Source organism: Coregonus clupeaformis, chromosome 29 (genome assembly GCF_020615455.1).
Source record: "Coregonus clupeaformis isolate EN_2021a chromosome 29, ASM2061545v1, whole genome shotgun sequence".
NCBI lineage: Eukaryota > Metazoa > Chordata > Actinopteri > Salmoniformes > Salmonidae > Coregonus > Coregonus clupeaformis.
Genome location: NC_059220.1, coordinates 61,756,597 through 61,782,632, shown reverse-complemented (window position 1 = coordinate 61,782,632; position 26,036 = coordinate 61,756,597). Strand labels below are relative to the sequence as shown.

Here is a 26,036-nt window from a genome sequence, read left to right as displayed (position 1 = left end):
AGTGATCGAAGGCTGGTTGTTTGTGAAGTTGCAACAACTTGAAAGGAATGGACAAGTCTCGACTATCGTCACCAACAGATGTTGCAGTATGAGGACAGCAGTGGAGGCTGCTGAGGGGAGGATGGCTCATAATAATGGCTGGAACGGAGCAAATGGAATGGCATCAAACACATGGAAACCATGTGTTTAATGAATTTGATAGCATTCCACCTATTTCGCTCCAGTCATTACCATGAGCCCGTCCTCCCCAATTAAGGTGCCACCAACCTCCTGTGGAGGACAGATTGTCCTTAGATTCAAACATCTACAGCTGAACCCAAAGCACTTGATAACTGGGCAATAAGTCCTAAAAGCCCACATCTTAACCTGAAAGAGAAGCCCAGGTCAGATCACTAGAGAGTGTAGTAAAGCTGATGGATGTTTAGGCTCAATATTTTTTATTTGTTTTATTCTATTTCACCTTTATTTTAACAGGGAAGAAATATTGAGACCAAGGTGTCTTTTACAAATGTGCCCTGTGTATACAACATAAATATACACATTATACCCAAACTATATATACCGTACATACACATAGCGGATATGTATATACAGTACCAGTCAAAAGTTTGGACACACCTACTCATTCCAGGGTTTTTCTTTATGTTTACTATTTTTTACATTGCAGAATAGTAGTGAAGACATCAAAACTATGAAATAACACATATGGAATCATGTAGTAACCAAAAAAGTGTTCAACAAATCAAAATATATTTATATTTGAGATTCTTCAAAGTAGCCACCCTTTGCCTTGATGACAGCTTTGCCCACTCTTGGCATTCTCTCAACCAGCTTCATGAGGTAGTCACCTGGAATGCATTTCAATTAACAGGTGTGCCTTCTTAAAAGTTAATTTGTGGAATTTATTTCATTCTTAATGCATTTGAGCCAATCAGTTGTGTTGTGACAAGGTAGGGGGGTACACAGAAGATAGCCCTATTTGGTAAAAGACCAAGTCCATATTATAGCAAGAACAGCTCAAATAAGCAAAGAGAAATGACAGTCCATTATTACTTTAAGACATGAAGGTCAGTCAATTTCAAGAACTTTGAAAGTTTCTTCAAGTTCAGTCGCAAAAACCATCAAGTACTACGATGAAACTGGATCTCATGATGACCGCCACAGGAAAGGAAGACCCAGAGTTACTTCTGCTGCAGAGGATAGGTTCATTAGAGTTACCAGCCTCAGAAATTGCAGCCCAAATAAATGCTTCACAGAGTTCAAGTAACAGACACATCTCAACATCAACTGTTCAGAGGAGACTGCGTGAATCAGGCCTTCATGGTCGAATTGCTGCATAGAAACCACTACTAAAGGACACCAATAAAAAGAAGAGACTTGCTTGGGCCAAGAAACACGAGCAATGGACATTAGACTGGTGGAAATCTGTCCTTTGGTCTGATGAGTCCAAATTTAGAGATTTTTGGTTCCAACCACCGTGTCTTTGTGAGACGCAGAGTAGGTGAACGGATGATCTCCGCATGTGTGGTCCCCACTGTGAAGCATGGAGGAGGAGGTGTGATGGTGTGGGGGTGCTTTGCTGGTGACACTGTCTGTGATTTATTTAGAATTCAAGGAACACTTAACCAGCATGGCTACCTCAGCATTCTGCAGCGATACGCCATCCCATCTGGTTTGCGCTTAGTGGGACTATCATTTGTTTTTCAACAGGACAATGATCCAACACACCTCCAGGCTGTGTAAGGGCTATTTTATCAAGAAGGAGAGTGATGGAGTGCTGCATCAGATGACCTGGCCTCCACAATCACCCGACCTCAACCCAATTGAGATGGTTTGGGATGAGTTGGACCGCAAAGTGAAGGAAAAGCAGCCAACAAGTGCTCAGCATATGTGGGACCTCCTTCAAGACTGTTGGAAAATCATTCCAGGTGAAGCTGGTTGAGATTATGCCAAGAGTGTGCAAAGCTGTCATCAAGGCAAAGAGTGGCTACTTTGAAGAATCTAAAATATAAAATATATGTTGATTTGTTTAACACTTTTTTTGGTTACTACATGATTCCATATGTGTTATTACATACTTTTGATGTCTTCACTATTATTCTACAATGTAGAAAATAGTCAACATAAAGAAAAACCCTTGAATGAGTAGGTGTGTCCAAACTTTTGACTGGTACTGTATATACACATAGCAGAATGGACAGTATGTTATATGACAGGTTAAGAGCGGGGAGGAACGGGAGTTGATGGCTTGACTGGCAGTCAGCTCAAAAAGAACTTCATGATGAACTCATAAGTCACCTCAATCCCTGGATCTATGGTTCTGCATTCCCCTCTGTCAGCCCTACGAGCTGCTGAAGAGAGAGGACAGAGCTAGAGTACTGATGTATTAGCCAGACATCAGAGCAGGTCAGCGTTTTTCGTCATGAATCTTGTTCTGGAGGCAGCTCTGCAGAGTGGTCACTAGCTGGCACAGCCACAAAGTCATAAAATCTGACACACACACACACAGAGAGTCCTCCTTGAACCTGCCTTAGTACGTCATAGAACTTCATTTAGCTTAGAATTTGTTCTTACGCAAGCCTACTTTTGTGCAACAACTTTGGATTCACTCCTGCTTAAAGATACAACAGTACCCACCTTGTGCTCCCAAAACGCCCCAGCCAGCAGAGAGGAACAACACCATCATTCACCAGAACAGTGAAAAACAAGAGGTGGAAATAGAAGATCTACGCAGCTGTACTAAGAGGACAGAGGCTTCTCACCCATCCTGATACTCCCTAGCTAATGAGCATGCTGAGGAACAGCCAGATGCACTCACTCCAAAATAGTTAGTCATTAGTGTATAGCCGTGTGTGGATGAAACCATAGCACTGTTGTTGTGAGTTCCCCACAACAACAGTGGCAGGGAGCTCGTTCTGTTCCAGTCCCCTCCACTGGTTGCATACACAGGACACAGCCGTAAGGGGTGAAGGGAAGGGGGACCCTGTGGTTGATGGTTGTCAGTGTGCAGCAGTTGTGAGATTGGGGAGGAAGGATTGTTTTTGGGGGGGGACGACAACAGCTGGAAAAGCAGGGGCTGCTACTCGCTTGAGCTGCTAGGTCTGGCAGGGGGGCTGAATGGGATGGCTGAGCTCCAATTCCCCCAAGTCCATCTATGGAGCATGTATGGAATGGTTATGGAACGCTGGTACCTCAGAAATGCTGTCCCCTCCCCACCACTTGGGAGTTCTCTTCAGACTCTAATTCTAGTCTCTATGAGCACATTTACAATACAGTAAACAGGAAAGCCAGTTGAATTTGACAGTGCTTAGTGTACACAACTAATTTGTTACTTAACAATCCAACATGTAAGAGCCATGACCCACTGGGTTAATTAAAGGGGTCAAATTGATCTACTATGGCTGCTCGCTGAACAACCTTAGGAAGAAAAATTATCTTGTCCAATGTTATACTCTCTGCTGTATGTACTATAAACCTTTGCCAGAGAACCAATCAATATTGGTCAGTTTGTGTTTCATAATCGCTGTTTTCACACTTGACTAAGGACTACAGTTGACTGGTGATGACTAGGAACTACATCTCCCAAACCTGTTAACCATCTCTACGCCTGCTCCACCCCCCAGCTCTGGGGCCCTCACGGTCCTCCACACATGGCCTTCTCGTTATATAAAGACATGGTCCGACCAGGCTGCCTCCCTCCACCCCCTTAGTGTGTTATTAACATCTCTTTTTCCACTACTCACACATCATCATATCCACTCTGCGCCTGAAAACATGTCTACCCTTGACACAGGTAGACCTCATGGCCGGAGATACTGCTAATAGGACTAGTACAGATTGTTACTCAGAATGAGTTGTCCTCAACACATCAATTCCATTTGATTTCCCAGTGAAATCAGGAAATGAATCCAACGTCCTTGCCAATTGCATTGAGCTGTAATAAGTGTACAGTATGCAAGTTGATTCTTACCTTGCCTTTCAGTAGCGCGTTGTCATAGGTGTCAATCGTATTTGAGCTTGTTTTAATAGCGGGTTGAGAATATAATTGTTTGTCCTTAAACAGATGTTTGTTTAAGCTATGAACCCATTCCGTTCACATTATAAAATGGTTGTGTACTGCAATCGAGTTATTCCATTTGCTTTGAACATCTCTATTCCACCAATCATCAGATGATGTGCTTGAAAACACTTCCTGTTATCTAACAGTAATCTTATTCAGGTTGCCATGCTGCTGTGACTAATCATATCACTTAACAATTTGGCTTACTGTATATAATTCAATTTCTTTGAAAAGTGTGAAAGTCTTGCAAGAAATGTTAACTGTAGCATACCAATGACTGTCATGTAGGGCAGGCTATACTGTACTGTGATTTACAGGACAAGTCTACAATAATGCCTTAAGGCAGACTGACGGTTCGTTATATAATGTATAGAGGGAGGAACAACATCATGCTAAACTAATAATGGCTATTCCAGACTATTAAATCCAAGCTGAAAAATCCATTGACTCATGACTTAGTTAATATTCAACCTATAGGTTCTGTTCTCTCCAAGATACCTCTGTAATGTATTGTGTGGGGTGTAGCTGTTTGTCAGGGCAGCCGTTTTCTAAATAGCTTTGGGATGACTCGGCTAATAAGGTGGGCGTATGCGCCTTTTAAAATCTGTTCAATGAGCGAGGACAAATTGCACAAATTGAAGTAAAATAATATGTTTGTTTCCATGGTAACATATACACAGAGCCTCATGTGTTTCGGGAAATGAAGAAAACATCACCATGGCAACCCTCGATCGAATGCTCAATCGCTAAATTTGCACAAGCTACTGACCTCACTGAATGGACATATAGTAAAGAAAGTGCATCATCAATCAGTTAAATCAATGAGCATGTTTTCATATTAGAAGACCAACTGGAATTTTCCATCCATTCTCTCTCATTTCTTATGTTCAGTCTCATAGAAATTGCCATCAGCTAAATGCAATGACCTAAAATCATCTTCAGAAACTCAGCAAGCATCAGCAGTAGCAAACTGCACAGTAACTTCAACTACATCATAAAATCTGTTTCTCCGCTCTAACATTTCATGGGAAGGCACAATAGCCCTGGTTGGTACTCTGCCAAAGACAACATGTTCCTCTCTCTATTAGATTCAATATATTAAGACCCTGGCGGGTACAAACCTACTGCTTTAATTAAGAACACATTCATCTGATCCAAAGGACCAGATGAACCTGGGCCCAGAACTGAGGTGTAGGATGTCACTCTAGGGATCAACACACAGTCATAGCCTATAGGTGAGAGCATAGAAAAAGAGGTACACTCAATATGGCCGCCGGAATGTTGACTTGAATGTCCGTTCTAGTAATTCTAATTCAATGGGTGAGAGAGTGTAGAAATAGAACGGTGACTTGAATGGGAATCCTCTGATATGACTGTATTGACAACACATGTCAATAATGTTCGTTGCAGGACAAAATATCACGACATCACCCATTAAACCACAGCAAACAAACAATGCAGCATGCTCTGAACCTAACTAATCAATTCACCAGTCAGATTGCTTAGTGGGCCACAGGAGGTTGGTGGCACCTTAATTGGGGAGGACGGGCTCATAGTAATGGCTGGAGCAGAATGAGTGGAATGGTATCAAATACATGGTTTGATGCCATTCCATTCGCGCCATTCCAGACATTATTATGAGCCGTCCTCCCCTCAGCAGCCTCCACTGTCGTGGGCCGATGCGTAATCTCGCTTATGCCGGGGACAATAATAGGTTATTGACACCACTCTGGTCCCTTTCAAGTGGTTTTATGTGCATATGCATATGCCTATACAGTATCAAGTCAAGTCAGAATCCAAACCCTGCAAATGAACCAATTTGATCCATCTACAAGAACATTTTAAACAACATTATGGTTTCTTATGCTGAAGATACAGTAGGCTATCACTCTTTATACAGAGTATTAAAGGCATTGTATACATCACACAATATGACAACCACTTCATATTGCCTAGTGAACTTTTTCTCAACCTTTTCTTGCACCATTGACCAGTATGCTACAGACTTCATTTGAGAACTTCTTATTATAACAACAACCATGTGAATGTGATTGTGAACAGATAAAATCAGTGACATCTGATGGCTCTGTCATCAACTCTCACCCCTCCAAAGCTCATGACAAACATGCTTGCTTGATAATTAAGTGGAGGGGGTCATATGAGGTAGGTTATTTTGAAGACATGTGGGTAGTACAAACCTCAATCCATTGTTACTGCATGTGTGTTCAATGGGATATTATGAAATAGAATCCAATTCATGTAAAAACAAACCTTGAAAACCCCCAAAACGAACATTTCTACACCACAGAGAGAGGACAAGCCCTTGGGCCCTTGGGCTCCATTATTACAAAAATAATTTTCTCAATGGAGGAAAATGCACTCCGTCCGCACACATAACTAACGGCAACATCTGTTCCCTTGGAAAATGACGGTCGGTTCTCCAACCCTCTCAGAGGAGGATACCACATCGCACATCTGGGGATGAAACATCCCAATCCCAAATAGGCCTCCCAATCCCAATTTCCCATAGGGATACAGCCTGATACCGTGGCCCAGGAAAAGTATTTAAAAAAAAGAGGGGCATGTGTTAAGAGATTGCACCGAAGGAATGTTCCTTTTCACGTCGTCGTTTTTACTCTTTCTGTTTTCGTTTCACAGGTCCCGTTGACTCTGATGGGGTAATGGATAACTCGTGTAGCGCTGGAACCACACCAAGGTTAACATCTGATTGTAATTACAGCGCCGCTGGGCTAGCTAAACTCTGGTTGGCCTGTCAGAGACAAAGGATTGATGGACCCCTCCACCTGCCGTGGTCTATACGTCTCGCTGCCTTAGAGAAAATAGACTGGGAAACATCCTGATATGTCAACGAGCAAAAGTCAAGTTATCAGAAGACAATTGGGGGGATAATGAGGACGATCCTATATCATAAACATGCAGTATGAAGCAAAAACATGGCTAACTATCCTAGCACATAAATTGTGAGCCTTCATCTCATCTCGAGCTTGGCTGTCAGGGAGAGACTTTATCCATCCCATAATAACCACGGTGAAGCAAGTGAGGTAACTACCACTAGTCTTATCAACAATGACAAGATATTTAGTGTTTCAGGGGATGGTGTGCTTCCAATGTACTATTCTAATTTGCAAATATGTGGGACTGTGACAACAAACCAGCTCTAGCTCATGACAAACATGCTTGCTTGATAATCAAGTGGAGGGGGTCATATGAGGTAGGTTATTTTGAAGACATTTGGGTAGCACACACCTCAAAAATGTAACAACATACAAATGTGTGCCTTAGGGTAACTGAGTTCAACTCTTGAGGTTGAGGGTATAGATTACATCATTGTTACATAACCTATAGAATCAAAACAACTCTGGTATCAAGCAACTCTGACTGTTAAGGAGAGGTTGTAGACATTACCCCAATTAGGCCAGTAAGACAATATGGGTTCAATTAAATCAAAACCACATTGGCCCTTTTTTCTATGGACAAATTCAATCACAGAATGGTTTATTACTGTAAAGTTTTATTAGTGTAAGTTAAGTACTGTAAAGTTTTCCTTCAGCGTGCTATAACTTTATGTGTGCGAGTGGCACGTGTGTGTGTGTGTGTGTGTGTCATATCTTTTAGTCATATAACCTCATGTAAAACTAAACCACTGCTCTATTCAGCCTATAGCATGACCCAAGACCACTCCCCTCTCTCTCCTTCCTTCTCTCTTCGTCCCCATCCCCCTCTCCATCCAGCCAACCAGCCCAAACACTAAGGGGCTCTGGTGCAAGCACTCCCTGCTCTCTCTTCCCCTACAGCCGAGACCACCACCTCCAAAGAATATGTGTAATCTCCCATGCACGCCAGCAGGCAAATCCCCTAGCATTAGAGATCAACATCGCAGTGAGCTAAAGAACGCTCTTAATGTGCCGCCCGTTGCAATTCTACTTGAGTGCTGCTGCGTGATTAGAACTAGAGAGGAAGGTGGACCTCTTGGTGAATTGGAGCCTTTTGAAGTAGTAGTTGCGACCTCCGAATGGCCACACAATAACAAAAGATGAAGATGTCACAGCGAACACGTAAATGGGAGGCAGGAATGCAAAGAAGTGTGTAGCACTGGATATCAGTTTCAAAACTTGTGGTAGCCATAAACATTGAAAATACATAATAATTTGGACTGTATGTTCCCACGTCTCCTTATTCAATGTCAAGGGTCAATGAATGCATACATATTGCTACAACATAGCATGACTACTCTATGTTGCCCCATTTTCACCAATGCATATACTGTTAGGGACCTGTGTCTTTTAGGGGAATTGATACATAATGTTAAAGGAAATATATAATTAGTCCACTGTTGTTTTTCATTAGTCCACTAGAAGCTGGACAGACAGTGAGGGCTGAGTTCCTCACTGGAGATCCATGTACGTAACTTGAATTTCCGTGCCAAGCTCCCATTGACATCAATGCATGATTTACACATACGTCTGAGCTACACACGCATTTCTCCAGTTAGGATTTGGCCCTGAATCAGGAATCCTTAAAAACATCATTTGTTGTGTTTTTTTGTATTACTATTATAGCTCACATTAAGAATGTCTCCATTTTCTCTTGTGGGCCTATCAATGTATCAAAGTAAATATGATGTAGTCGAATATGTGGGTACGTGCGCAAAAGCACCTGCGTCCAAATATTCAAAGAGTAATCACAGAGCAATCAAAACAATAAGAAGGGTAATCAAAACATCTCTCTCGTTCACACACAAACACATTCACACAGGAGGCCACACACATCTTTCATGCTCTCTCTCTCTTTCTCTCTCTCTCCATCTCTCTCTCTCTCTCGCTCTCTCTCTCTCTCTGCTGAACACATACATATGGCAGCCTATTGTGTTTCAAAGTGGGCATGCATCTCTGACCTCTACCCTGGGAGCTGCACACTGATTAGCTATTGGTCATATAAGGTACAGACCTTTTTCAAAGGCTCCACAGCTGCAGAAAGAGAAATAATACCCTTCCATCTATCCTCAACTGCTGCTTCTAATCTACACAGCTAGAAGCTCCTGAGTTAAGGCAGCCAGGGCAGCGCCATTCCCCTTCAAAGTATTGATTGACTGGAGGGAAGACACTCTAATGTCCTAAGGTGCAGGTAATAGTCCCACTTTTAGACAGCTTACGTACTGTGAAGGAAAAAAGTATTTGATCCCCTGCTGATTTTGTACATTTGCCCACTGACAAAGACATGGTCAGTCTATAATTGTAATGGTAGGTTTATTTGAACAGTGAGAGACAGAATAACAAAAACAAAATCCAGAAAAACGCATGTCAAAAATGTTATAAATTGATTTGCATTTTAATGAGGGAAATAAGTATTTCACCCCTCTGCAAAACATGACTTAGTACTTGGTGGCAAAACCCTTGTTGGCAATCACAGTGGTCAGACGTTTCTTGTAGTTGGCCACCAGGTTTGCACACATCTCAGGAGGGATTTTGTCCCACTCCTCTTTGCAGATTTTCTCCAAGTCATTAAGGTTTCGAGGCTGACGTTTGGCAACTCGAACCTTCAGCTCCCTCCACAGATTTTCTATGGGATTAAGGTCTGGAGACTGGCTAGGCCACTCCAGGACCTTAATGTGCTTCTTCTTGAGCCACTCCTTTGTTGCCTTGGCCGTGTGTTTTGGGTCATTGTCATGCTGGAATACCCATCCACGACCTATTTTCAATGCCCTGGCTGAGGGAAGGAGGTTCTCACCCAAGATTTGACGGTACATGGCCCCATCCATCGTCCCCTTGATGCGGTGAAGTTGTCCTGTCCCCTTAGCAGAAAAACACCCCCAAAGCATAATGTTTCCACCTCCATGTTTGACGGTGGGGATGGTGTTCTTGGGGTCATAGGCAGCATTCCTCCTCCTCCAAACACGGCGAGTTGAGTTGATGCCAAATAGCTCGATTTTGGTCTCATCTGACCACAACACTTTCACCCAGTTCTCCTCTGAATCATTCAGATGTTCATTGGCAAACTTCAGACGGGCCTGTATATGTGCTTTCTTGAGCACGGGGACCTTGCGGGCGCTGCAAGATTTCAGTCCTTCACGGCGTAGTGTGTTACCAATTGTTTTCTTGGTGACTATGGTCCCAGCTGCCTTGAGATCATTGACAAGATCCTCCCGTGTAGTTCTGGGCTGATTCCTCACCGTTCTCATGATCATTGCAACTCCACGAGGTGAGATCTTGCATGGAGCCCCAGGCCGAGGGAGAATGACAGTTCTTTTGTGTTTCTTCCATTTGCGAATAATCGCACCAACTGTTGTCACCTTCTCACCAAGCTGCTTGGCGATGGTCTTGTAGCCCATTCCAGCCTTGTGTAGGTCTACAATCTTGACCCTGACATCCTTTGAGAGCTCTTTGGTCTTGGCCATGGTGGAGAGTTTGGAATCTGATTGATTGATTGCTTCTGTGGATAGGTGTCTTTTATACAGGTAACAAGCTGAGATTAGGAGCACTCCCTTTAAGAGTGTGCTCCTAATCTCAGCTCGTTACCTGTATAAAAGAAACCTGGGAGCCAGAAATCTTTCTGATTGAGAGGGGGTTAAATACTTATTTCCCTCATTAAAATGCAAATCAATTTATAACATTTTTGACATGCGTTTTTCTGGATTTTTTTGTAGTTATTCTGTCTCTCACTGTTCAAATAAACCTACCATTAAAATTATAGACTGATCATTTCTTTGTCAGTGGGCAAACATACAAAATCAGCAGGGGATCAAATACTTTTTTCCCTCACTGTAGGTTCCCTGACACATAGGTTGATTGATTTTGCTTCATACTCAAGTGCTTGTTACTCTAGGTATGCAGGCCACAATGGCACCGCTGTTCTGTGTTTACAACAGTGGATGTACTCCATTAGTACTCAATTGTCCTTTGATGTTGAAGCTACCAGGGGTGTCAAACATGTGACCCGAGGTGATACATGAGGTTTTGGTTTGGTTAAAAGGGAGTGGCTTATCTTGAATGAAAATACCTTTGTCCAACTTAGTTAATTATAGGGGTGTGAGTTATAGACAATGCCCAAATCAGAGGTGGCAATGACAGTATAGCTGAGGCATGTTATAAGTATGGCCTTCCAATGTGTGTCAATAACTCTAGCTAGCTGTGTCAACTCTAGCTGCAGAAGTTAGCTTCAGTAGTCAGCAGCTTCTGGTCTCTTTCCCCCTTTCCATTGCTTTGTCTGTCTAGGCAGTTGAGCCAGGCTGAGGCAGCGTGTTCGCTAACTAGCCCACTGGGCATTGGTTTCCCATAGAACCCTCAGAGAGAACACTCTGCCATACCCACGGCATGAGAACATATCATTACATAACGCATTCCCCAAGAAAAAATGTGCCACTCAATCATCCTCCTCAGTCGGGACGTCTGGAAATAAATAGAGAATCAATCAGGAGCAATCAAGCTGAACGACCATATTGAGCCACATGATCCACTAGTTGGTTTCGGAGAACTTGGTTTCTAAGGTTGTTTTCTTAGAACCAAGAACTAGAGAAAAACAACAACACAATATTTCACAATGTTCCACCATCAAGACTGGAGGTTTTCTGTGGGTGCCAGAAAAGTGAAACGTTATATTTCCCTCTCTCCTCTTCGTTCCCTTTCCCCACTTAATTCCCTGTCTCCTCTCTCTTTTCATGAAACCAGTGTTTGTTCGCCGGATAACAAACACACTGGGGACCTCCAGACGTGCTACACTCACTGTGACATTTCACACTTCCTGCGAACCACTCACAACATCCCTCTAGCATGGAGGCTAAATTTGTGGCCCTTGTGGTTTGTTAATGTAATGTCACGGCAGCTCTGGCTCTTACGAGAGCTTCTTTGGCAAAATGGCATGTGATATGCTTTAACAGCGCTTAAACAACACTCGAACTAGCCCACTGTGAACGAGTCCCCAGCCACACTTCATTCCATCCTCTACCTAATTCTCACTTCGACAGGCCCCTGTTAAAAACGAGGGATTACAACACTGCTTGGTTCCACTGGGCTGGTTTAAAGCTTTGATGACAGGGGGAAGGCCGAGCACCAGGCAATGCCCCTTTACGAGACACATGGCACCGTTTACACTCGCTACGCGCTAAGACGCTAAGAAGCCATCAGATGTTCATAAGAATGCGATTGATGGTTACAGAGTGTTATGGCTGTGCTGACTTAAGCAGGCTGAAAATGAAAACAATTAATAACCAGAACAGTTACGCAAGGGCCTGTAAAGGCGTTTCGCAGATGTCAAGATGGAGAGGTTAGTACATTATGGTCATTCACCTGTGAACATTTATCCTGTTGTGTAAATCTCCTGTCAACTTTTGACGGGCCATTATTCAGTCAACATACATCAGGGTTTCGTTAAACTCTGGGTCAGGACCCAAAGTGGGCCGTGGGCATGTGAGAGGTGGGTCGCGAGTTATGAGAATACATCACACATTATTTATTCTTTCTTTGGGTCGCTGGAGGAGGATTTGGGTCACGGGAGGACGGTCAACTACGCATTTGGGTCTCGAGATTAAAATGTTTAAGAACCACTGATCTATAGAATGGAAGAACTCACATGGTGTCCTCCATTGTGTTACTTAAAAACCACCTCAGATACTTCCCACTGGGCACACACTGGTTAAATCAACGCTGTGTCCACGTCATTTCAATGACATTACATTGAACTAATGTGGAATAGACGTTGAATTGATGTCTGTGCCCAGTGGGTTGCTGTTGATGCATCACCACTTTGTCATGAACCGTGTCATGAATGCCTATGTATAGTGAATGTTTGTCTTTGAACCCTTCAAACTGTACACTCAGTAGGTGATATGACCAATGGGAATGGAATTCTTTCTCTTGGACAAAGAGAACTCCATGGCTGAATCAGAATGCCTGGCCCCGGTATGACTTGGCTGATATCTGCCGTGACACAAAAGGTCACCATTACTTGATGGTTGAACACTTTCTTCCATTTTAGGGAAAAGTGTTTCAAAGTTTGTTGTGTGTGTGTGTGTGTGTGTGTGTGTGTGTGTGTGTGTGTGTGTGTGTGTGTGCTGTGTGTGTCTGTGTGTGTGTGTCTGTGTGCGCATCTGTGTGCGCATCTGTGTATGCATATATATGCAGGCCTGTGTGTGTGGCACGTATGTTGAATTTTCCCAAAAGATAATTATGTCCTTATCTCTACCGCAATTGAGTTGTTTTGTACACAATAACACTACCACAGTTTGATTTACCAGTTGGATTTGATTTGACAATGACTCACAATGTCTCATGCTGCCACAGTCAGCCATTGCGGCTAATTTCTCTCAGCTCAGGAAGTGTGAGACAAATGTCACTTCCGGCAGGTGTGTGTGTGTGTCCGGTTGTGTGTGTGTGTGTGTGTGTGCATGTATGTGTGTGTGTGTGTGTGTGAGAGAGAGAGAGAGTCCTTGGCTTTTAAACACCCTCAACACAGAAAAGCCGCCCGGCAACAGTGCCCAGCTTTCCAGAACCAGGGCACTGAATATCAGTTAGGTCGGTTAGGTCACAGAGTGGGAGGCTGGTGCTTTATTGATTTTCCTGACAGAAGGGCAGATTATTGAGCCGAGCTGCCCGGCTCTACCTCCTCCCTCCAGCACAGCAACCTTCAGCTGACCTCTTCAGAGTCCAGCGTTGTGGACAACTTTCCCTTTTAGGCCGAGTGTTACTATAGGCATTTGAACTGTGGGGTGTAGTCAGTGTTCTATCCAATCAATGTATTTGTTCATGATGATGAATGTCGTCCAACAGTTTGAATACTTGTTGATGAGTGTTAATGAGGCATTTTCTATTAACATACTGTACTGTATCGCTCCACTATAAACATAGTCTGACGCTGGCAGGCTGTCAAGTCTACACATGCAGTGCTTTCCACACACACACACACACACACACACACACACACACACACACACACACACACACACACACAATGACTTCATTCTGTTCTCCTGCACTTACAACTTCCTCCTCAACATCACCCATAGTGACAAATTACTCCCAAACTACCTATTAGGAAATCTCTTCCACTAAAAGTGTCATTCCATAACTACACAAATCCTGGAGAGATCCGTTCTTCAGTGAATTCGTCGACAGGCCATAATACGGCCTGAGCTCTGAGAATTAGAGACAATTTCTGCTGTATAAAGAAATGACATTCCTTGTTGACCAAAAATGTTGTGAATGAATAAATCATCAATCCATTTGGGTCCACCCGTTCTATTCATTTTTATTTAACCTTTATTTAACTAGGCAAGTAAGTTAAGAACAAATTCTTACTTACAATTTAGTCTGATATTTTTGAGTTTCATAATCATACCATGTATCTGTACTTACGTAGCTAGTTTTCTGATTTCACCGTCTTTTGTGACTTCTTTACTCTTGGAAAGCAGGAGGTCTGGCCATTAATCCAGCTATCTGCTGGCTGTCACCAGAACCACCCAGCCTTTTATACTCTGTAGGACTTGGCAAGGGAAGAGATAAAGTGCTGGACCTTAACGGTCTTCACTGAATGTTTTCTTAGACAAGGACCCTCCAAGTCAAACTGGGCTCTGTCCTCCTCAGGGTCTAAGAGAGAGGGGGTGGGGAGCAACCTTTGCTGCCTTTTCAAAGACCTGGTTCCCATGTGAGACTCAAAAAGAAGGAACACTATCGCTTTGTTCTCTCTCTCTCTCTTTCTTTCTGGCATCACCTGTAGAACAGTGCATGGAGTTAGTCATTGATGTCTCCTTCCTCTTTAACTTGCTATGGCACAAAAAAACAGGCTTCAAAACATGGAACAAGTGACAAACAACTTTTACTTCCTAAAGGAACTTGCTCGCTCAGTCCATTGAGAGAGAGCTAGTCACTCAGTCTAACCACACACAAGGCTGTCACACACAAGATAAATGTCCACATGCTGGAGATAAGAGATAAGAGAGACTGAAGGCAGAGGAGACAGCCCTCAAGCCCCACATAACTTCTGATGGATGGTTGTTTGGTCTCCCAGTCATCCCGTTGGTGTTTCCTCGTGTTCTGTGCCATGCACCTCTGACCCTTCCTGTTGGAATCCTCTGAGGCAGAGAGGAGCTATCAGCTCACAGCCACAAGACACAACAAGCAAACCAGCCAGCCAGGAGAGTGGGGAGACAAGCACGTTTTGCTGTTTTCAGCCACATACAATGTTTACCACAACCAGTTGAAAGTGAAGGGTGTAGTAATTCAGCTGTAATGATGAGGAACGTCATCCTGATGTAAGAGCTTTGATGTGGTCAATATAATATATTGAGTGGAATTTCAGAGTGGTGATGCTTAACCTCGTTCGGCCTCAGTGTATGACGATGAGGTCACACACTAGGCTGTGTGTGTGTATGTATGTGTGTGTGTGTGTGTGTGTGTGTGTGTGTGTGTGTGTGTGTATGTGTAGACACACTTGTCAGCCTGACATCCCTCACATCAACATGGAAACAAGCTTAATCTACTCTTAAAGGGAAAATCCACTCAAAAACTATCTTTTGGTATTTTTTCATTAGTGTACTGTTGATACAGTCCCGAAATGTTTTGCATGTGAACCATTACGTTTTTCAAGATATTGGACTTTCAAGAAGCAAAGTGTCACTGGCCACATCAGCATGAGGTAAGAGGTCACACACTGGGCTTTAATTAACTACGGCCACCCATACACAGATCTGTGAATGCCACAACACACACACACACATTCACTCACACGAGCACTCAAGCATAGACACCCATTTACACATCAAATCACCACAAGCCCTCTTAGGCCTGTAAACTTGTGTGAATAAGTAGTCTGCAAAATTCTCCTTATATGGTAGAATATGTGCTCTTCATCATCTAGATTGGCAGTGCTTCAGTTTCTAGGAATAGAAATTGAATGTAGAACAATTATACTCACTTTACAGTCTAAAGTAAAGTGTTATGTTTGTGCGCTCTTTAAAACTATAACTCTTCTGAGCATTCAAGTGTCCATGTGAAATCAAGTGGGAACGTCCTTTCTATCTATTCAACTGTAAGTGTCTTAGGCGCTGCGGGACGTTGGCTCCATGTAAGCAAAGAATTTGTCAAGGAGTTATTTTTATATCTACATCATCAAGAGGAATTTACAGGGAAGCAGGGAATCTTCCGGAGTTAATTTGGACTATTTCCATCGGAAACTATCTTTCCATACATCATCTACGTTTTTCAGTGTAGCTACATAAGCTTTTTCTTTGAATGTTCCTCTCCCCTGGCTGGTTGAGTTAGCCTAGCCACACTCCCCCGATCCTGAACATTGCCTTGGCTGCAGTTCAGTGACCTCCATGACCTTTTACCTTAAACAGAGAGACATACCAGAAAAGTTAATCAGATGACAGAGATGTGCTGACCCCTGTCTCACCTTTTGACCCTGTGACCTCTGTAACACCTCAGGATTTCCCAGTCCCAGGCTAAATGAGCACTGGAACAAAATAACTGCATCCGTTTTTATCGTGCAACATTTGACCCCCGTTGGGCTGTTATGGTGGTTTGAATCAGACAATACTATTTAAATCATGAGATAGATCAAATAAGAAATCAGTCTGGCATCTTAAAATATTATTGGAAAATTACATTCAGCCGTACAGCTTATTCCTTTTATTCATATGTGGGGTTCTGGTCAGATTACACAACCGTAAGTAGAGATCCAACACACTGAATCTGTTTCCTCAGAGTCCAATACAATGTGTTATACTGTATCATTAGTCTGAGCATGCTGGATGAAATCACTCAAGCCTAGATAGAATGTTAGAAATAGAACAGCTCTAACTCAATCAGAATCAATAGAAATCTACTCAAACACTGTTGGAACTGGGCAACATCCTGGATGCCATAGGATCCGACTATGTTTAATCATGGAGTCAGGTGCCCTGAAACAGCCTTCTTTGTGCAGTCGATCACCTGAGTCCTATTTGCAGAGGGAGTGGTTGTGGTTGGGGCAAAGCAAACAGCCTTCAGAAAACAACAAGGACAAGGTGAGCGGGAAACAGGTAAGGGGGCCAGACCCCGTTACGAAACATCTACTTAGTACTAGAACAATGAGAGGAATTTGGAGCCTGTCTGGGCAGGTACTTGGCCCTTAGACTGACAAGGCTCTCTGAGTGTCTCCAGGATAGGGAAGTGGGTGGATGCAGGTCCTTTTTGGCCAGTGATGCCTCGGTTAGGGGGAGAGGCAGGAGGGCGAGAGAGACTGCGTGGACAGGGGGACAGAGACAGAGGCCCAGCCACTGTGATACAGAAATATTTTGAAGGTCAGCTGACAACACCAGCACGTCATCCAATTAATCAACAATTCAACAATCCGATCTGTAGTCAATGTGTCTGACTTTCTGTCTGCTTCCTCTCTCTGAGTCACTCACATGCACGTAGTAGCCAATAGGTCTGTTGCTACATCACATAATGTATCATATCTGTAGCCCTTTCCTGCACTCAAATGACCAAAGCGCCCTCTAGTGGCCTCATGGGTGGAATGTTATTAATATTTTTCATAATTTCCTAATTAATAAACATTTCAAAAAAAGTTTATGTTTCTATGTCAAACAATGTTGTTATATTTCAGTCTTCTGTGATGTATATAAAGTGTAATATTAGGATGCAAACTCAACATTGAACACATGTCAACTCTATATCTGACATGGTAAAGGTGTCTTCTTTTTTTTAAGCCCATAACCATGTGTGTGAGGTGTATACTTTTGTTATAAAGTTGATTTGTTTAAGACTACCAAAAAACACTCTGTGTCGCCCTGATTTACCCCACTGCAGTAATAGGACACAATGGAGAGGCAGGGGAGAGTAAAGATGCAGCTTTCAGACAACAGTGATACAAGCCGGAGTAGCAGGAACCAGCCTAAGCAGTGTGAATGGCAGTTGAGGTAGACATCTCTTCCCCTAACCATGCCACAAGCACGTGCCATCCTGTGTAATGCCCTGACACTACAACCAGCCACCAGATGACATCCAGATGACTAAAATTGTGATGTGTTGATGTCAAGGAGGAAGCAGCCAGCAGATGTTCGGCCAAATGAGGAAGAGAGAATCCATCATGGATCCTTAAACACCAACAAGACAAAAGCAGTGGGGGGAAAAAATCCCAAAACATTAGATAACAACCGTGTAATAACACCCGTCTGGGAATGGTCCGGAACAAAGGGCGACCGGGTGAAAACCAACCCAGATAAGTGGCGTCTAATCATTTTTCACATTTGAGTTATTTAGCAGACGCTCTTAGGGTAAATAGCAAGAAGGGTAAAGTGCCTTGCTCAAGGGCACATCATCAGATGTTTCACCAAGTCGGCTCTGGGATTCGAACCAGTGACCTTTTGGTTACTGGCCCAATGCTCTTAACCGCTAGGCTACCTGCCGCCCTAGTGAGGAGTTGGGTCTTGGTTGGGTATTGGGTCGCCAGCGCTAGTATGCCTGGAGGCGCTAGCATCATTCTGAAGCGAGCAGAGCCTATCAGAGCCTAGCAGAACCTAGCAGAGCCTATCAGAACCTTGCAGAGCCTAGTAGAGCCTATCAGAACCTAGCAAAGCCTATCAGAACCTAGCAGAGCCTATCAGAACCTAGCAGAGCCTATCATAACCTAGCAGAGCCTATCAGAACCTAGCAGAGCCTTTCAGAACCTAGCAGAGCCTTTCAGAACCTAGCAGAGCCTTTCAGAACCTAGCAGAGACTAGCAGAACCTAGTAGAACCTAGCAGAGCCTATCATCTTGGCCAGGTCGCAGTTGTAAATGAGAACTTGTTCTCAACTGGCTTACCTGGTTAAATAAAGGTGAAATAAAATAAAAAAGAACCTATCAGAACCTAGCAGAGCCTAGCCACATGGCTGCCTACAAGACAGATTAAAAGTTTATGCTTTGGCAACCGGAATTGTGCTGCTCTCTCTCCTCTTCAAATCCTCAATGTCTCCAACCAGTAAAACACTGGAATCTGGAATATTTATACACAGTGGACAGAATGACGGAATATGGAATTTGTTTATTGGAAGGCTGATGGGGAAAGCTTATGCGGACCTAATCCTCCTTTCACGCTTTGTGTCCAACTTTGGGATCCTTCGGCAGTGATATTACCCTTGGACTGCATAGTCAGAATGCCAGAAAGTTCACTACTAACAGCCAACCATACACCACTCCTACACACTCGAGGCAGCAGCACTCTAGTTGCTGTGTCTAAGGCTAGGTGGAGTCTGGTTAACTAGTTACAATGAAAACCAAGGATCTCTGCAATATGATATGTGCAACGTGTTGCTCACACTCCACATACCATTCATAACGCCACAGACAGTTGAAGTTGAAAGACCCATTCATTGCGGGCATTGGAGCGAGAGAAGCGGACATGTTGTTTATCTAAGTAAACTGTGTGTGAGTGACATCACAAATGAGAGGCTACACACTTGCATGGGCTTTTCATATACACTACATTTCATACCCCTCAAGAAAAAACGTCAGTTGGGAGACCACAGTGTGGGCCAGCGAAGCCAAAGAAAACGGTATTGTTTTTCAATCTTTGGTTGCGCTTTTATGAGTCTTCACCGCAAAAACATCACTCATAAAGTGAAGTCGACCCACCGAACGGCCTCAGCGGGCAGTAGATTACTCACAGATGGAGAGAAATTACCACACATCATCTCCAAGGGGAGAGACAGCAACCCGCAGCGCTGATCTAACCACCCATGAGGATTTACGAGCAGAAGAGTTCTTTGTCACTCTACGATTTGGTTAAGACGCAACTACATAAACAAAAGACACCACTCACAATTGCTAAAGAGGCTATAGTTGCATTAGTTCAGGAGTTGTCTGTGATCACCGACAGCATAGCTTTGATTTGTCCTTATCTACCACCTCTGAGGTGCCTGATGGAGTCAACCACTTAACCACATCAAAACACAATTGTGGCAACACAGGGTCATTGGGCCACAGAGCTCCTATAATGTATTACGTAACCCACTATTTTTTTAAACCCAGAAAATGAAGGGTTATCGCCATATGTGTTACTTTGGAATGAGCCCTAATGCATGCTGGGAGTAAGCAAACTTGCAACACATTCAGACAGGTGCAAGGCGTGTGTGTTTCCCTCTATCCTCCACTCTGCCTCTCTGACCCTTGCACCATAGGAAGTTTCATTAGACCACCATCCTCCTCTCTCTCTCTCTCTCTCTCTCTCTCTCTCTCTCTCTCTCTCTCACTCACTCACTCACTCACTCACTCACTCTCTCTCGCTCTCTCTAATAAGAAGCAGCATAGAACGTGAAGTTAGCAAGAGGGAAGACTGTGGGCTGATGGTAGGACACTACAACATTTTCAGTTAATGAAATATTGGAAACACTGTTGCTTTCTATGCTCAGAGCTCTATGTGAAGCTTGAGTGCACTCAGTGCACTGGAACCCTGACCTGACAGTGAGAAAAAAAAGACTTACAGACTGGCTTTGCTTGTACTATTGTTTCTTCATCTCTGTGGTAACATCCACTGAGCCAGCCACATAACTCTCCAGAGTCATGAGGCAGCCTACCACTGACCTTAGCTGCCTCTGGCTCTCTCCTCTCCTGTTTTAACATCGGGAAGGAGACTGCATGGTCTATTGTGTGTGAAACTAACAGATTTTAGTTGCATGGTTCGATGGTAATTACATTTCAATAGCAGTGGAAATGAGGTGAGGCTAAAATATTACTGCCTGGAGGAAGAAGAAAAACAAATGTGCACAGCACATAGTGAAAATGGAAGAGGAGGCTATAGCCTGGATTCATACCGATGCTGCACAATGTGTCACTCATTTCCTCTCAGGAAATCAATATCCTCCCATCTCTGTCATCTAACATAAACAAATACAGGACGAAGCCTGTCTCAACTACCATACTTCTTAACCACAGGCTGTATAGAGAGAAGCATAACGCAGAATACTTACAAGGTAGGAATTGTGCCTCTCCAAGAATACGGAGTCGCCCATGGTTCAGAACAAGTATCCACATATAAAGTAGCCTATCCAAAAGTAACGGAACGAGCGTGACGTTATATCCTCACCACTCGCTGTATCATCAATTTCGATTGAAGAAAAAAGCAACAACAAAAAAACACTTGTTACAGGTTTACGCTGAATAGTCAAATCCCCGAATAGAACAATACTTGTACGGTTGAAGGTTATGCATGCCACGGAGGACAGCAGGGTCAGTGCGCAACAGCTCCCGCTCCATGCTGGCTACTCCACTCTTTAGTGGACCGACTGTTGAAGTTTGCGATGCTGCGCCGCCGTTCTAAACACAGAGGAAACGAGTCGGGGAGAGTGGCTAAAGGCGGGGCACCTCAACGGAGCACATCGGAGAGCGAGTGGAGAAAGTGAAAGAGATGAACAACCAATGCAAAAAAAAATAAAGATATTCAGTGCATTGACGACAGTGACATCTACAGCACACAGTGACACCTCTAGCATTTTGTGCCCTGCTCTTTGCAATAGATAATTGGCAATGGATAATGTTACAATATATTTCCTGCAATTCTACACTTTTGCCATGAGGTGGTGAGAAACTTTTGCAGTTTTAAAGCTAATTTCCTGCAGTTGTATATATTTTCCTTACGTATGCCATGTTCATGATATCTGTGTGAGAGTGACTGGAGCTCAGGCCCCCTGTAACCTAATGTAGCGGGTGTAAAAGAAACGCCTGAGGGGGTCCCCACATTCGGTTTTCAGGGGAAAACATAGAGCTAGGTTGAAAATACTGTATCCCTGAAAACCGGATGTTTATTCAGTTGAGAGTGGGACCCTGAGCACATGCCCTGAATGCCTGGTCAGTAATTTGGTGATGATTAGGCCTACAATATACAAGGTTTTTATAGCTGGCTAGACTATTTAACCTAAAAATCTTTTACAAAGTTAGCTGACATGGGCTAATTGAGTGACTGACATAACAAGTGGAAAACTGCTGATGCACCAGCAACTTTCAAAATTGCACCTTGTGTATTCTACTTTTCTAACTCTCATCAGTAAGTTGAGACCCTGACTGAGTTCCCCCAAAAAACATTGACAAAACGCACACATAGGCGAATGAAAAGGTGCCTTTTCCAATGCACCCCGGTCCATTTCATCTTACCTCTAACAGCCATGACAGCTGGAACAAGCTCTATTTCCTCAAATTTATCAAGCTGTTATAAGCTGTTTAGTCAATCACCCTCCCGTTGTACAATTATTGTAGGCTGTGTTAGGCATGGTTGTCACATCGGTGTGTAATTTTTTATTTTATTTTAATGTTCACCCCATTGGTTCTACAGACACTTACAAAGATTCAACAGCCTTTGGGGTATGGATGCTTGGAAATGACTGTAACCAAATGACTGTGTTGTAACCTCATCACAATGCAAAACCCTTCTGTACATTGTTTGCGGTGGGGGGCTAAAGATGAGACCCTCAGACTTTAAAGTTATGCATGATGGCTATGTGTCGCACTACTGTTAAAAGGATATTAAAGACAACTAGTGGCTAAAAATAACAATCAATGAAAAAAAACACATGGAGAGCCCATTAGGGGGGCATTGCTGAGTTTGTGCAATGCTTTGTGTGAGACCAGAGTTGAGCAATCCTGGCCAAGGTTTGCCTGCAATTTAAACAATAAATAAACATGAAAATGAAATACAAAGCGGTTTCATGGGGTCACAGTGCACAGGGACTAATACTGGCCTCCTGTGAGGGGTTTACAATGGACTTTCCAGACTCATATTCACTTGAGTTAATGCAAACCATTCGCCCTGCTCTCTATTGGCAAGGATGGCCAGGGGTTTATTGGGAAACTTTCTTCACTGTCCGTCTCTCATGTACAGAGCTTTTATAGGGGACATTAATACTGTACCAGCCTAGGGGGCATGGTTAAACCTCCGGGTATAGGGTATGTAGGCTATACGCACATTCATACACACTCACACAGGCTGAATGCCAGAGTAATCAGATAGAGACGTGTAAACATCTGAAGAATGTGTGAGGCACAGCACAGTGATATCTGCTGACTAAAAGGAAATGTGGGTCTTTGCTTTACACTACAATATAGCTATATCAAAGTGCATGATCACGATCAACTGACGTCATCATTGTTACAATCTGAGTATGGAACCTGGAAAACGTGTTAAGCTGGCCAACCCTGCTCCTTAAACACAGACCTGGTGGCACTGTCCTAATTAAACAATTATGAAGTCATAGTACTATAGATTTATTTATGTTTTTTCCAATGCCACTCATTAAGTTCACTCCACTGAGTAAGCATGAGTTCATATCTGAAGGAGCCACTTTGTGATCCCCCTGAAGAAGTCCTTTGTCTCCTTAAATGGTAATTTGATAGTCCCAGTGTGGTTGTAGCTGACACGCTGACATAGCGGCCTGTGATGAAGAGGAGTAAGGAGGAGGAGAAAAAGGAGGAGGAAGGAACGTGGCAGAACATCCCAAAACTCCAGATGTGTTGCATCACACAACATGAAGCGCTTTGTCCCAACCGAGCAGCGCACTCACTGTCCAAACCCTGGCAGTGAGAGAGAGAGTTGAACTCAAGAAGGAAAGCTAATCAAAAAGAAAAGGTTAGCAGCAGTGGTTTATGAAGTGAAACAGAAGACTCCCAAACCTCTCTATTGAGAAAAGGATGCCAGTTCAGATTCCAAACTGGCCACTGCTATGTTATGTTGAGCAGTCCACTTCATTCCGCTTCCACACAGCTGTGTGGGTTAGTGAGTAGGATATACTTTGAGAATGCCTGACAATATACATTCCATCTTCATCTTGCTGTAGAACAAATGCCTCATAAATGTGTCTGGCAAATGGCAACCTAACCAGAAGTCCATATTGTTACATAGGGGCTGGATGAAACCTGTATACACATTATCCTGAGCTCTTCTTGCAATTTACTCACAGCTCTTCTGTGGGAATCGAACACACAACCCTGCCATTGCAAACGCCATGCTCTACCAACTGAGCTACATCCCTGCCAGCCATTCCCTCCGCTACCCTGGACGACGCTGGGCCAATTGTGCGCCGCCCCATGGGTCTCCCGGTCGCGGCCAGCTATGACAGAACCTGGATTCGAAAAATCTTGAGCACATACTGTACATCTTGAGCCTTGGGATTTTCTCTGTAACCTTTAACCTGCTTCTTGTGCTAACGTTCAGCAGCAGAGCCATTTATTTGTTATTGTATTTAGCACTTTGCTTAATATTTTCCACTGCTGATTCTGGCAGAGAATGATCCTATTGATGGTCGACGTATTTCATAGTCAAGTCATTAATATTTGCGGCAATGAGAGGAGAAAGGTTCAGAGGGGAATTACAAAAAGACAGACAGCTGGACAGAATGTGGAATGCCACTACTCCCCAACAAATGAAACATAAACACACATATCTAATAACATTTCTCATGTCTTCTTCACATGCTCCATTATGCTTCACACCTCTGATATTTCTGGTTGTATGTACATTGGTTGTATGGACAATTACTTATTGTGACTCAACTACAGTACAACGTACAGCGTCTATATAACTCTGACATATTCTACTGTGTCTGTCTTTATAACTGGTATTTGGTTTGTTTATTCCTAGGCCTGATTCTGTGTGAAGTTGTTTACTACCTCAGTTATTTCTCCCAGGCTATGCATCTGGAAAATTACTAGAGAATGAAATGCACTCATCTAAGGCCATCCTAATACCTTCTGTCATCATAAACTCAGAGCTTGGAGCAAAATGCAGATGTTTACATCGCACAGTTACTACGTGCCTGCTTTCTCCAGTCAAGTGGTAGCTTAGTGGTTAAGAGCGTTGTGCCAGTAACCGAAAGGTTGCTGGTTCTAATCCCCGAGCCGACTAGGTGAAAAATCTGTCGATGTGCCCTTGAGCAAGGCACTTAACCCTAATTGCTCATGTAAGTCGCTCTGGATAAGAGCGTCTGCTAAATGACTAAAATGTCAAATGTAAGTGACTACATGCCTCTGCACTGAAATCACTGAATTGTATGGAAAATCTCCCATAAAAGCCTTTATGACAATCAAATAAATGACAGAATATCCCATAAGTGGTCAAGACCTGTCAAATAAACATTCACAGAAATAGATGTTGCAACATCTAACTCGACTTGCATGAGTTTTATTGTTGCCCTTTCTGCGATCGTTTGGTGGATTAGTTTTGTTTATGTGACTCTCTTTCCTCATCTGGATATCTCCCATCATGCAAGAAAGAGCCAATGAAATACTGTGAAAGAAAAAGAAAAACATTTAACCCTGGACAAATTTACAGCACTTGTTTTGTCCTGTTTTTTTTCATTTGTTTGTGGTCAGTCTCTCTTCTCTGTGAGACACCATCTTATGAGATAGGCACGAGAAGGGGTCTGGGGAATACAAACGAGAGCGAGGAAGAGAAGTGGGGAGGGGGGAAAGCTGAAGGTTGGGTACACATAAACGACTCTACTGCGGGTGCGACACAAAGCGTCCTGAAGTGATGACCTCAAAGCTGGGGAATGCAGTTTCAACCCTTCTCCGGAGAGGAAATAAAATAGAAAAAAAACAGCCGCTTATTACCACTGCGTCTCTCGCTGACATCTTCAAGGACCTCAGACAACGTCACCGTACGAACATGAGTTCTTGCAGAGGAAGAGGGTTAGGGTTAAGACACCCTTATTCTCATCCGCCACATCCCAAACACACGACACCCCCTGGTCTGGATTCAATCACCAGGCTTCAACCAGCAGGCAACAGGGACCACTTGTGCTGAATCCATTTCTATCCTGATGGAGAACTGGACTTCTATTCATATTGTTTACTCCAGTTGTCCCATCCAAGAGCTATTCAAGACCTATGCTAAAGCTCAAAGGGGCAGAATTTATTTTCTAAAACTCCAAGTTAAAAGTAAAGTAGGAAGGAAGTCAAATGCTAATCAAATCCAAGTGTTTAAGAAGACAAAAGGCTATGGCAGTGAGATG

General features: G+C 43.3%; 1 protein-coding gene across 1 annotated transcript in view; it reads right to left on the bottom strand.

Annotated features, from left to right (window-relative positions):
• The window catches only part of LOC121535968 (rho GTPase-activating protein 6-like), a 69,623-nt gene that overhangs the window by 19,855 nt on the left and 23,732 nt on the right, over positions 1-26,036 (bottom strand). The window lies entirely within an intron of this gene.